Here is a 13,085-nt window from a genome sequence, read left to right as displayed (position 1 = left end):
TCTCTTTACATAATAATGTTCCTTGTAATCACTGTGATATGCAGGTTAATTTGATGGGACCTAATAGGTTTTCCATAGAATTGTTTATCCCACACCTTGCAAACAAATGAACTATTGGGTAGATTTGCTATTGCTCTACTTGGTTTTGGGAAATTAATGTTATATTATGATCATGTTCGAATTATGTTGTTGATTTAATTATTGTTCATGAAAAGACCATTGTATTATTTGGAACATGGAGCTTAACTTGAGATAACAGTGCTACCACGAGGGTAGAATGGGACGCCCTTGGCCAATTAATTAGGAAAGATAGGGAGAGATTACCTTACCCGAAAGGGGAAGCGGTGAGGCATCGATGCAGATTATAGGGAGGTTCTCGGGTCGAACTGCTGCGATGTCCAATTCGGACGAGGGATTCATATGCCTCCTTCTTGAAACCGTAGCGGGTATTCTCGAACTAGTGGAACTTTGGAAATGCCTCGTAGTGCTACCCTGCCTCGCTTCCTCGGTATAGGTGTATGAGGTCTGTACAACCCCATGACAAATAGGTAACATGACTTGTGGGTAAAGATGCGCAACCTCTGCAGAGTGTAAAACTGGTATATTAGTTGTGCTCACGGTCAAGAGCGACTCAGGACTCTCGCATGATTAATATATGGAACTAAACTTAATCTGTCATATGCATTGCATTGTGGGTGTTATTATTAATTCAGATCTCTCGTTTACTTGGGTAGGTATCTACTTATACTTAGTAACTGCTGATAAAATTTTAACCGACTTTAAAAGCAATGCTCTGCTTTAACCATCTCCTTTGGTAACCCTTACACTTCACAATAGCCCCACTGTAGTGAGTTCATGCACATTATTCCCCACAACTTGTTGAGCGATGAACGTATGTGAGCTCACCCTTGTTGTACTCACATCCCCCAGGTCAAGAACAGGTACACCAGGACGAGAAGCATGAATGATGTCGCAATGGATTCGTGAGAGGTCTAGGCCGCTAGATCGTTGTATTCATATGATGTAATTATTTGACTATTTTGTACAGAACTCCATTATATATTAAAGATGTGACATTCGTTTCTGTACCATGAGTCATCATATGTGTGAGACTTGAACCTAGCGCACATGTGAGTCGCGCCCGGGTTTGGACCCCTAAATTTGGGTGTGACAGTGGGTAAAGTGTGCAACCTCTGCAGAGTCCTATGAAACTGATGTATCAGCCGTGCTCACGGTTATGAGCGACCGTGTGAGATCCTTTGGTTAGAGATACTATGATTACAGATGATGATGATGATAATGGTTTTAATCGTGATGATTATGATTATGGATTCTGGTGTTCTTTCTATTTGGAAGGAGTACCTTTGGGTTAATAACTTGGGATTATTACTAAAACTTGGCTCTCTACTTGTAATAATTACCTGACCAACTAATAACAACAGTCTGAGCTTCACCCCACATACAGCTAGTTCACTTTAGCCAAACGAGACATTTGCTGAGTACGTTGATGTGTACTCACCCTTGGTTAAAACACCAAAACACCAGGTTGTCCACATTGCAAAGTCTATGATGAGGTCTAGGCGTGGGTTAGCGGCAAACCCCCAGTCGGCTACCTATGAAGGCCGTATATTACTATGTTTCGTATTCGCACTTTGATCTATGTTTAAGACTCTATGGATGTCTTGGGCATCATGATGTAATCAAATTAATACATCTTTACGTTATTGTTTGAGCATGTGTGATGATGTCTAGTTATGTATTCGTTGTGTACGTGAGTTTCTGATCCTGGCATGTACATAGTTCACATTCGGTTTGCCTTCTAAAACCGGGCGTGACAGCCCGCCGAACAAATATCCACTGAGGAACATAGCAAGGCCGGGCTACCGAGTAACCCAGCGAGGCTACCGACCAGCCCAACGGGGCGAGGCTGCCGACTAACCCAGCGAGGCTGCCAACCAACCTGCCCGCCGAGCAACCGAGCATGATGACAGCCGACCGACCTAGTACTATCAAGCCACGTCGAGGCGATGGGACATCACCAAGCCATGCCGGACTATGGAAGTGGTACCGAGGGGACTCTGCCAAGCACGACGCCGGATATGTATCCCTGCTGATCAGTAGGACCGAACGACCCCGCCAATAAAGACCTTAGCACCGGTGTCTCTACAGTGACCTATACCCAGAAGGGACACGGCAATACGCTGTACCAGACCTACACCTACGCATGATAAAAAGTGATGCTAAGGGGATGACGAAAGACAAAGATATAATGAAGACATCCATAAGCAACGCCATGAGCTGACTCGACAGAACTAAGAGCACCTAGAGGGGGGTGAATAGGTGATCCTGTAAAACTTGAACTTAATGCCACAAAAACTTGATTAGGCGTTAGCACAATAATGCCAAGTGGCTGGAGAGGAGTCTCAACAAAACATAATAACCACAAGAGATCAATCACGGAGATGGCACAGTGGTTTATCCCGTGGTTCGGCCAAGACCAATGCTTGCCTACTCCACGTTGTGGCGTCCCAACGGACGAGGGTTGCAATCAACCCCTCTCAAGTGGTCCAAAGACCCACTTGAATACCATGGTGTTTTGCTTGCTTTACTATAACCTGTTTGCGAGGAATCTCCACACTTTGGAGCCTCTCGCCCTTACACTTGAAATTCACAAAGAAGCACGGAGTAAGGGAGGGATTAGCAAATCACACAAGACACAAAGATCACAGCAAATACGCACACACAAGACCCAGACTTAAGCTTAAAAGACTAGCACACTAGAACGGAGCTCAAATCACTAGAATGTCGAACAAGTGCGCAAGAATGGAGTGTGAGTGATCAAGAGTGCTCAAGGAATGCTTGGTGTTCTCCTCCATGCGCCTAGGGGTCCCTTTTATAGCCCCAAGGCAGCTAGGAGCCGTTGAGAGCAATCCAGGAAGGCAATTCTTGCCTTCTGTCGCCTGGCGCACCGGACAGTCCGGTGCGGATTTCCTTCCTTATTTGGCGAAGCCGACCGTTGGCAGCCTTGGAGCCGTTGGCGCACCGGACACTGTCCGGTGCACACCGAACAGTCTGGTGCCCTCTCCCGACCGTTGGCTCGGCCACGTGTCCCGCGCGGATCGCGCAGCCGACCGTTGGCCCGGCTGACCGTTGGCTCACCGGACAGTCCGGTGCACACCAGACAGTCCGGTGAATTATAGCCGTACGCCGTTGATTCCTTCCCGAGAGCGGCAAGTTCGCCTGAGCCAGCCTGGCACACCGGACACTGTCTGGTGCACCACCGGACAGTCCGGTGCACCCAGACAGCGCTGGCTTTGGCTGAAACAAAGCTATCTCTTTCCAATTTGTTTTCTCCTGTTTCCAGCACTTAGACACAATACATTAGTCTCTAAAACAATGTACTAAGTCTGAGAAACATACCTTTACTTGATTTGTACTTTGTCCACCATTTGACACTTAAGCACTTGTGTTGGACACTAAATCACCAAAACACTTAGAAATGGCCCAAGGGCACATTTCCCTTTCAATCTCCCCCTTTTTGGTGATTAATGCCAACATAACATAAGGCAAGTAGAACAAGTACAAAATCAATTCAAATAAGAACTCAAATTTGTTTTTAATCAAATTTGGCATATATGGATCATTCTTTGCCACCACTTGGTTTGTTTTTGCAAATCAAACTCAATTTCCTATCTCTAAGTCAAATTCACTTGTAGAGACATAAAGAGAGGTATTTCAAAAGAAATTGATCAAGGATTTCAAAAATTCCCCCTTTTTCCCATAATCAACACTTCTCCCCACAAGAGGCCAACTTTTGACAAAAAAGACAATAAAAGAGTTTTGACAAACCAAAAGCTCTATTCTACTATTTTCAAAATTTCTCAAGTGGTAGCTGATCCATTTATTGCTTTGGCCTTTATTTTCTCCCCCTTTGGCATCAAGCACCAAAACGGGATCAATCTTGGCCCTTTAACCCCATTGCCTCACCAAAAATTTTCAACTAAGAATAAAAAGACAATAAGAGTACAAAGATGAACTCGGAAAAATTTACTCTTTCATCGGAGTGCAGTGGAAGTCTTGCATTGTCCAAGTCCGCCTTTTCCCTTTCAACCCACCTTTGAGACTAAATCAAGCAAACTCAAGCACACATTTAGTCTCAAAGGGTCAAGTTGTAGCACATCTCCCCCTAGATATGTGCATCACTTTGCAACAGACTTGTGAGGTCCGAGGAGTGCTTGTACAACTTGAGCACCATAAATAAGCAACAAAATGCATAAGGAACATGATCAAAGGCATAAACACATGTATGCTATAAATCAATCCAAGTTCCGCGAATCTAAGACATTTAGCTCACTACGCAACTTGCAAAAGGTCTGCTCATCTAAAGGCTTGGTAAAGATATCGGCTAGCTGGTTCTCGGAGCTAACATGAAACACTTCGATATCTCCCTTTTGTTGGTGGTCTCTCAAAAAGTGATGCCGGATGTCTATGTGCTTTGTGCGGCTGAGTTCAACAGGATTATCCGCCATGCGGATAGCACTCTCATTATCACATAGGAGTGGGACTTTGCTCAGATTGTAGCCAAAGTCCTTGAGGGTTTGCCTCATCCAAAGTAGTTGCGCACAACAATGTCCTGCTGCAACGTACTCGGTCTCAGCGGTGGATAGGGCAACGGAAGTTTGTTTCTTAGAACTCCATGACACCAGGGACCTTCCTAAGAATTGACACGTCCCCGATGTACTCTTCCTATCGACCTTACATCCAGCATAGTCGGAGTCTGAATATCCAATCAAGTCAAAGGTAGACCCTTTTGGATACCAGATCCCGAAACAAGGCGTAGCGACTAAATATCTAAGAATTCGCTTCACAGCCACTAAGTGACACTCCTTAGGATCGGATTGAAATCTAGCACACATGCATACGCTAAGCATAATGTCTGGTCTACTAGCACATAAATAAAGTAAAGACCCTATCATAGACCGATATGCTTTTTGATCAACGGACTTACCTCCTTTGTTGAGGTCGGTGTGTTCGTCGGTTCCCATCGGAGTCTTTGCGGGCTTGGCATCCTTCATCCCAAACCTTTTGATCAAATCTTGTGTGTACTTCGTTTGGGAGATGAAGGTTCCATCCTTGAGTTGCCTCACTTGGAACCCAAGGAAATAGCTTAACTCGCCCATCATCGACATCTCAAACTTTTGAGTCATCACCCTGCTAAACTCTTCACAAGACTTTTGATTAGTAGAACCAAATATTATGTCATCGACATAAATTTGGCACACAAAAAGATCACCATCACATGTCTTAGTAAAAAGAGTAGGATTGGCTTTCCCAACCTTGAAAGCATTAGCAATTAAAAAGTCTCTAAGGCATTCATACCATGCTCTTGGGGCTTGTTTAAGTCCATAGAGCGCCTTAGAGAGCTTACACACGTGGTCGGGGTACCGATCATCCTCGAAGCCAGGGGGTTGCTCCACGTACACCTCCTCCTTGATTGGCCCGTTGAGGAAAGCGCTCTTCACATCCATTTGGAACAACCTGAAAGAATGGTGAGTGGCATATGCTAGCAAAATACGAATGGACTCTAGCCTAGCCACAGGAGCAAAAGTCTCCTCAAAGTCCAAACCTGCGACTTGGGCATAACCTTTTGCCACAAGTCGTGCCTTGTTCCTTGTCACCACTCCGTGCTCGTCTTGTTTGTTGCGGAACACCCACTTGGTTCCCACAACATTTTGCTTGGGACGAGGCACTAGTGTCCAAACTTCATTTCTTTTGAAGTTGTTGAGCTCCTCCTGCATGGCCAACACCCAGTCCGGATCTAGCAAGGCCTCTTCTACCCTAAAAGGCTCAATAGAAGAGACAAAGGAGTAGTGCTCACAAAAAATAACTAATCGAGATCGAGTAGTTACTCCCTTGCTGATATCACCCAAAATTTGGTCGACGGGATGATCCCTTTGAATCATTGCTCGAACTTGGGTTGGAGGTGCCGGTTGTGCTTCTTCCTCCATTACATGATCATCTTGTGCTCCCCCTTGATCACACGCCTCTTGTTCATCATCTTGAGTTGGGGGTTGCACCATTGTTGAGGAAGAAGGTTGATCTTGCTCATCTTGTTCCTGTGGCCGTACATCTCCAATCGCCATGGTGCGTATTGCGGTCGTTGGAACTTCTTCTTCATCTACATCATCAAAATCAACAACTTGCTCTCTTGGAGAGCCATTAGTCTCATCAAATTCAACGTCGCTAGAGACTTCAACCAAACCCGATGATTTGTTGAAGACTCTATACGCCTTTGTATTTGAGTCATAACCTAACAAAAACCCTTCTACGGCTTTGGTAGCAAATTTGGAATTCCTACCCTTCTTCACTAGAATGTAGCATTTACTCCAAAAAACTCGAAAATACGAAACATTGGGTTTGTTACCGGTTAGTAGCTCATACGACGTCTTCTTGAGGAGGCGATGAAGGTAGACCCTGTTGATGGCGTGGCAAGCCGTGTTCACGGCTTCCGACCAAAAGCGCTCGGGGGTCTTGAACTCTCCAAGCATCGTCCTCGCCATGTCTATAAGCGTCATGTTCTTCCTCTACCACACCATTTTGCTGTGGTGTGTAGGGAGCGGAGAACTCGTGCTTGATCCCTTCCTCCTCAAGGTACTCCTCCACTTGAAGGTTCTTGAACTCGGACCCATTGTCGCTCCTTATCTTTTTCACCTTGAGCTCAAACTCGATTTGAGCTCTCCTTAGGAAGCGCTTAAGGGTCCCTTGGGTTTCAGATTTATCCTGCAAAAAGAATACCCAAGTGAAGCGGGAAAAGTCATCAACTATATAAGACCATACTTACTTCCTCCTATACTTAGATAGGCGACGGGTCCGAAGAGGTCCATGTGAAGCATCTCCAAAGGTCTTGATGTGGTCATCACATTTTTGGTGTGATGAGAGCTCCCCACCTGTTTGCCTGCTTGACAAGCTGCACAAGGTCTATCTTTTTCGAATCGCACATTAGTTAAACCTATCACGTGTTCTCCCTTTAGAAGCTTGTGAAGGTTCTTCATCCCTACATGTGCTAAGCGGCGATGCCACAGCCAGCCCATGCTAGTCTTAGCAATTAAGCATGCATCTAGACCGGCCTCCTCTTTTGCAAAATCAACTAAGTAAAGTTTGCCATCTAATACACCCTTAAAAGCTAATGAACCATCACTTCTTCTAAAGACAGACACATCTACATTTGTGAATAGACAATTATATCCCATATTGCATAGTTGACTAACAGATAACAAATTATATCCAAGAGACTCAACTAAAAACACATTAGATATAGAGTGCCCGGATGAAATAGCAATTTTACCTAACCCTTTTACCTTGCCTTGATTCCCATCACCGAATATTATTGAATCTTGGGAATCCTTTTTTTTGACGTAGGAGGTGAACATCTTCTTCTCCCCCGTCATATGGTTTGTGCATCCGCTGTCGATAATCCAGCTTGAACCCCCGGATGCATAAACCTGCAAGACAAATTTAGGCTTGGGTCTTAGGTACCCAACTCTTGTTGGGTCCTACAAGGTTAGTCACAATTGTCTTAGGGACCCAAATGCAAGTTTTGTCTCCCTTGCATTTTGCCCCTAATTTTCTAGCAACTATCTTCCTATCCTTTCTACAAATAGCAAAGGAAGCATTTAAAGCATGATATATTGTAGAAGGTTCATTAACTTTCCTAGGAACATTAACATCATTTCTCCTAGGCATATGAACAAAATATCTCATAGACATATCTTTACCATGCATATAGGAGGAACTAGAAGCAAACATGGCATGAGAGTCAAAAGCATCATAAGCATTACAACTCTTGTAAGACTGTCTCTTATCATGATACATAAAAGCATGTTCTTTTTAACACTACTAGTCATAGGGGCCTTCCCTTTCTCCTTGGCGGGGATGGGAGCCTTATGGCTTGTTAAGTTCTTGGCTTCTCTCTTGAAACCAAGTCCATCCTTAATTGAGGGGTGTCTACCAATCGTGTAGGCATCCCTTGCAAATTTTAACTTATCAAATTCGCTTTTGCTAGTCTTAAGTTGGGCATTAAGACTAGCCACTTCATCATTCAATTTAGAAATTGAAACTAGGTGTTCACTACAAGCATCAACATTAAAATCTTTACACCTAGTGCAAACTACAACATGTTCTACACAAGATGTTGATTTATTAGCTATTTCTAACTTAGCATTCAAGTCATCGTTTATGCTTTTTAAACTAGAAATCGAGTCATGGCATGTAGACAATTCACAAGAAAGCATTTCATTCCTCTTTATTTCTAAAGCAAGGGATTTTTGAGCTTCTACAAACTTATCATGTTCATCATATAAGAGATCCTCTTGCTTTTCTAGCAATCTATTCTTATCATTCAAAGCATAAATCAATTCATTTATTTTATCCACCTTGGTTCTATCTAGACCCTTGAATAAACATGAATAATCTATTTCATCATCATCACTAGACTCATCCTCACTTGAAGAAGCATAAGTACTAGTGTTACAAGCGCTTACCTTCTTTTCCCTTGCCATGAGGCAAGTGTGATGCTCGTTGGGGAAGAGGGATGACTTGTTGAAGGCAGTGGCGGCGAGTCCTTCGTTGTCGGAGTCGGACGACGAACAATCCGAGTCCCACTCCTTGCCAAGATGTGCCTCGCCTTTTGCCTTCTTATAGTTCTTCCTCTTCTCCCTCTTGTTCCCTTGTTCCTGGTCACTACCATTGTCGGGACAGTTAGCAATTGTTGGGGGCCTTCGTCCTCCGAAGGTCCTCAAAAACATAATTTGACAATGTTTTCCGAGTGGATTATGTGAACAGGTATTTTCGGATCCAGAATTATGAATATGGAGCACAGCCAGGACGAAGCCTGAACCAGACGAAGGTCGAGTGTAGCCGAAGCTGTGCGCAGGAAAGCTTCGGCGCGATGGCAGAAGGGGGAACCGACTTAAAGATGAAAAGACTTCGGGGTCCTCAATAGATTTCCATAAACCGTTAACAAATGTAATGGGCATGGATGTAATTTTACGAGGGCTGCGTCCCGCGTCTATAAATAGATGAACAGTACTCCCGTACTGTTCACGCTAACTTGTCATTTGCTTTCGCATCACGCTTGTACTTTTGCCTTCCGCAGGACCGAAGGTACATTTGTAATTCAAAGTCGTTTATATTCAATGGTACAAATAGAGATAATTCTATGACAATATTTAAATGTTTACTTCATATTCTATGATTTATGTGAATGCTTCATTCTTCGTTGTTATGCTTACGAAGGTATGTCCTTCGTAACCTTCGTCCGAGATGCTTTATATCCCGAAGGGATATATCGTTATGGAGGACGAAGGGCCTTAACACTTAACATTTTTTGTGTTGCCTTGTTCTTAATTCTTAGCATTTAAGAACAAGTCCCCAACATTGGCGCCCACCTCCGGTGAACTCACTTCCACTTCGAGTCTTCGTGAACACCTTCGGAAGCTATAGACCTTCGCTATGGCGCCGAAGAAAGCTTCAGCGGCTGGGGCTGCAGCACTACAACCGCTGGACCACAACCAGGAGACCGTCTCTCTTCGGGAGGCCAGAAGCCAGAAGAGAAAAGCTGTTAGCCCGACGCTTGAGGAAGAAGAGCTAGACCAAGAAATCAGAGAGATGGAGATGCTTCATCAACAAGTGCAGAGGAAGAAGGAGAAGGTGGCCCGCCTAGCTGAGTTGCAAAGGCAAATTGACGAAGCTTCTGAGGAAGTTCGCCATCTCACTCACGATGAGCAGAACAGAAGGCCTCATCAGAAAGACCACCATCAGGAGGGCTTCGTCAACGAAGACGACTGGTATGATAATTTCCATCAGGGAAATTTTGTTTTTGATGATGCTTCTCCTCTGTCTGCTGAGCTGCAGGCTACTCCTTGGCCTCCATCCTATAAGCCACCCCAGCTCCCCATGTTTGACGGCCACTCCGACCCGAAGCAATTCTTGATGAGCTACGAAGCAACAGTGTCTTCGTACGGGGGCAACGCTGCAACCATGGCGAAGTCTTTCGTCATGGCCGTCAGGAATGTTGCTCAGACCTGGTATTCCTCTCTTCGGCCAGGAACAATCACTTCATGGCAGAAGCTGAAGGATATGTTACTGACCAACTTTCAAGGATTTCAAACGAAGCCAGTTACAGCTCAAGCCCTCTTCCAGTGTATTCAGGATCACGAAGAATACCTTCAGGCGTATGTCCGAAGGTTCTTACGATTGAGGGCGCAGGCACCAACGGTGCCCAATGAAATCGTTATCGAAGCCATGATCAAGGGGCTCCGTCCTGGACCTGCAGCTCAATACTTTGCTCGGAAGCCTCCTCAGACCTTGGAGAAATTGCTCCAAAAGATGGATGAGTACGTTCGTGCTGACAATGACTTTCGCCAAAGAAGGGAGGAGGCCTTCAGGTTTTCTGAGATGACCAGGGGCTTCGGAGGAAGATACTACCCGAGGCATGTCCGTTCCATTCACAACACTCAGAATGATGATAAGGGGAGTCAGCAAAACAGGCCGCAGTGCTCCTCACAGGCTTCGGGGCAACAACAAACTTTCTTTCGGCCATCAGCTCCAAGAGGCAGAGGCGCCAGGGGCTTCGGCGGAAGATTCGGAGATCAGCCAAGGAGACTGTTTTGCCTATTCTGTGGAGAGGGCAAGGGCCACACCACTAGGACGTGCCATGTTACAATCCAGAAGCAAAAGGAACTAGCCGAAGCTGCATCTCAACAAGCTCAGTCGAAGCAGGTTATGCATACTGCTTCGTTTCATCCGCCTTATGTCCCACAATACATAGACAACCACCCTGCGGCTTCTGTAGCTTCGGCAAGCCAACCTCAAGCTTCCTGGCAGCAGCTTCCGCCTCCACCTCCATTGCAGCAAGGTCAACAGCCAGAAGGGAGTCAATACGCTCCACAGCAGAGGGACTTCAGAGAACAGTCCGAAGCTCGCACAGTCAACAGCACTGTGCCAGAGTCGAAGCACATTTATTGACATATCCTACCTTTGATAGCAGTCTTTTCTATTCAGTTTTGTTTTCTGTGAAGCAAAAAACATTGATAGTTTACATGTAATAATTTCGTTGTTTTCACGAGAAAAATTTATTTGATTCACAGGCCTAAGTTGCCGAAGCCTAAAATTTCTTCCGTTACCAAGAAGGACCTTCGGACTAAAATTCCTTCGGAGTAACAAAAAGTCGTTCTAAGGAACGCAGAGTAAGTTTATAAAGTCACAAAAAGTCGTTCCAAAGGGAGCGCAGCGTAAGTTTTCTGCTCAGAAGTCGTTCCTAAAGGAATGCAGAGCCTACAGCGAAAAATCAACGCTGATACCGTCTAAGTAAAAGACGAAGAAGCTCCTAAGGGAGGCTTACAGCGAAAAGTCAACGCTGATACCGTCTAAGTAAAAGACGAAGAAGCTCCTAAGGGAGGCTTACAGCGAAAAGTCAACGCTGATACCGTCTAAGTGAAAAAAGACGAAGAAGCTCCAAAGACGTTCCTAAGGGAATGCAGAGCTTACGAATATATTTTATGTGTATCTTCGGAACAAATGTCACATGCATAACATAACATCATCACATCATTTTGCATAGCATAAGCATCATACATCATATCGCATTTGGCAAGAGAAGGGGACACTCTCAACCTTCGAAGGGATGCTTTGAAAAAGTGACATTGAAATTGTATAGCTTCGGAATACAGTTTCGGGGAATATTTTCACGAAACATGGGCGAACTTTATCAGATCAATATCAAAGTTGCATAGCTTCGGAAAATAGCCTCGGAAAATGTTTTCGCGGGGCATCGATGTCATTCATCAGAATAATTTTGACGAAGGCTATCTTCTTCACGACGCATGAAAAGAAGGGAAGGTGTTTTTTCGCCAAAGGCTCAAAAGTGGTATGTATTTAAAGTTTCATGCATCGTAAAGAATTCAATAATGAAAAGAGACTTGTATATTACATTCAAATGTACAAAGTGTTGCATAGATTACACTTTAAATGTTTTTTCCAAATAGCACCTAATCTTCCCTCAATACTGCTTCGGCGGCTTCATTCAGAAGTTGGTCAACAACCTTGTCCATGATAGTTTCGGCCATTTGGTTAATTTCTTCATCCCCTTTTGTGTGGGGGTCGGCAGATCGTCCAACAGTTTCTGAGCGAAGAAAACACTTCTTCAGTACTTTTACAAATCGTGAGCAAAGTTTAAAATGAAAATTACAACGCAACAAGAACGACTACTTGGTACCTAACTGTCCTTCGGGCTCCCTACTCCTTTCGGCAGCGTCTGCTACTCTTCTAGCATCGTGAATGCCTTTTTCGCTTCTTTCAATGATCTCTCGCGCCATTCCTCGGCCGCCGTCGTTCCAGATATCAGTAAAAAATTTGCCGCCAACCACGCTCGCTTCGGCCGAGGGGTCCTTGATGTCTTCGGTAGATAAGGTAGCTTCGGATTGAGCTAAAAATTTTACATGTTCGCAACCTTTCTTCTCCAGGACGGAAGCAATTCCTCTGGCGCCCGAAAAAGCACATATGTCGCCACGACTGTTCAGAATCTCTTCGAAGGCCTCTGCTTCGTGGCTAATCCATTCCAGCGGACCTTCGGGATTGCCTCGAGAGAAATTCTCTTCGCTGGAAAAGGCGCCTACGCTGGCGAAGCTGGATTTAATTTTATTCACACATTCTACAGATTTGACATAGCATTTCCCTTGAGATGTGCGAAGCTCCTTAACTTTTGATTCCAATTTGTTGACCATAAAATCACTAAGTTCTCGTTTCGTTTCCTCAAGCGAGCGCTCCTCTTTAGCTCTAGCCAGCTGTTTCTGAAGATCTTTAATCTCGCGCTTTTGAGCTTCGGCCTGGGCCTTTGAAGCAGCTTCGTCTTTTTTCACTTTATCTACCAGTGTAAGTAGAATTTTATCTTTTTCCAAAGCTTCGTTTCTCAGTTTGATAACTTCGGAGCGTAAATTATTAAACGCAATTTCATAACTTTCATCTTCGGCGCTCTTTTGCGCTCTTAACGCGTTGCTTAGGACCAGGCCCTATATGCAAAAAGAATT

Source organism: Zea mays, chromosome 3, assembly GCF_902167145.1.
Source record: "Zea mays cultivar B73 chromosome 3, Zm-B73-REFERENCE-NAM-5.0, whole genome shotgun sequence".
Lineage (NCBI taxonomy): Eukaryota > Viridiplantae > Streptophyta > Magnoliopsida > Poales > Poaceae > Zea > Zea mays.
Note: the sequence above shows the minus strand (reverse complement) of the source record.